Consider the following 1,180-nt stretch of genomic DNA (forward strand, 5'->3'; position numbering starts at 1 on the left):
TTTTCTCCCCCTCATGACGATCAGGGTCATCACCTCCCTGATCATCATGGATTTGAGTGGCCTCTGTCTTTCATGTAGTGAGGGGAGCCTTCTTCAATCGCCTTAGAACTTTGAAAGCCGCTTTCTCCATCTTTTCAATGACCATCTCAGCATTCACAGAGGCATTGTTGATGTCAATCTCTGTGGCGCACTTCAAGGTAGAGACGCAGCGATAGATCTCATTTCTGAAGTTGTTACCCTCTGCGACGAGTTTCTTTGTGCAGTCTCTTATTGATTCGTTGCTTGCTCGGGCTTCCTTCAGAAGATGGTCGTTGTATTTCCGCACGGTCTCTCCAAGGGCTTCAACGATTGCATCTAGCTCTCTGCGACTGGCTAGATGGTTAATGTTAGCCCTAGAGGATGAAGAATCGATGCCATAAGTGACCGCAGAGRAGAACATCTCTTTGATCTCATCCTTGAAGGCAGAATACCTGGTGTAGTCGGCGGAAACTACATCTGCAGCATATTGGGCGGCAACTTCTGTTAATTCTTTTTTGAGCGTGTGGATTGAAGAGGGGTTGAGAGACAGTGCGCTGAAGGCTTCTGTTAGATCAGCCTTATTGGGGACAGAGCTCTGAAGGGCTGATAAGGCCGCCTTTAGTTCATGAGTTGTAGAAGTCAACTTCTTCAGAGCCTCTGTTAGAGGTTTAAGTGCCTCTGTCACCGGTTACGAGGAGAATAAGCTTTTCAACTCATCCAACCTCTTGAATACCTCTGTGGCGAAGGTTTGTAACTCCTCCTTCGTCACATAGGCACTCGGGGAACCTAGATCACCAACACATGGTGACCTATTAGCCTTGGAGTGTAAGGCGCCCTCAGTGACTGATTTGGCGTAGTCATCTCGTGGACTTCCACCAGATCCTTGGACATCCCCAATTGGAGAGCCTACTGGTGTTCTTTCAATTTCGTGCCTAATAGGTTCAGAGCCTAATTGGGCAGAGGGATCGAGTGGAGACTTTGGGCGTTCTAGACCCTTAGTCTCTGTGATTTTCTCGCATGCCTCTAAAGCATGACTTGGTGGTTCACTCATGTGTGGAGGGGCAACTGATGCCTCTCTTTGTAGTGTCGAGTCCTTGGGCGAATGGACTCTTTTTGTAAAACCACCATCCTTTTGAGAGGATGTTGGAGTAGATTGAGGTTC

The sequence above is a fragment of the Cynara cardunculus genome, unplaced genomic scaffold (assembly GCF_001531365.2).
Source record: "Cynara cardunculus var. scolymus isolate 2C unplaced genomic scaffold, CcrdV1 Un_Scaffold_10642, whole genome shotgun sequence".
NCBI lineage: Eukaryota > Viridiplantae > Streptophyta > Magnoliopsida > Asterales > Asteraceae > Cynara > Cynara cardunculus.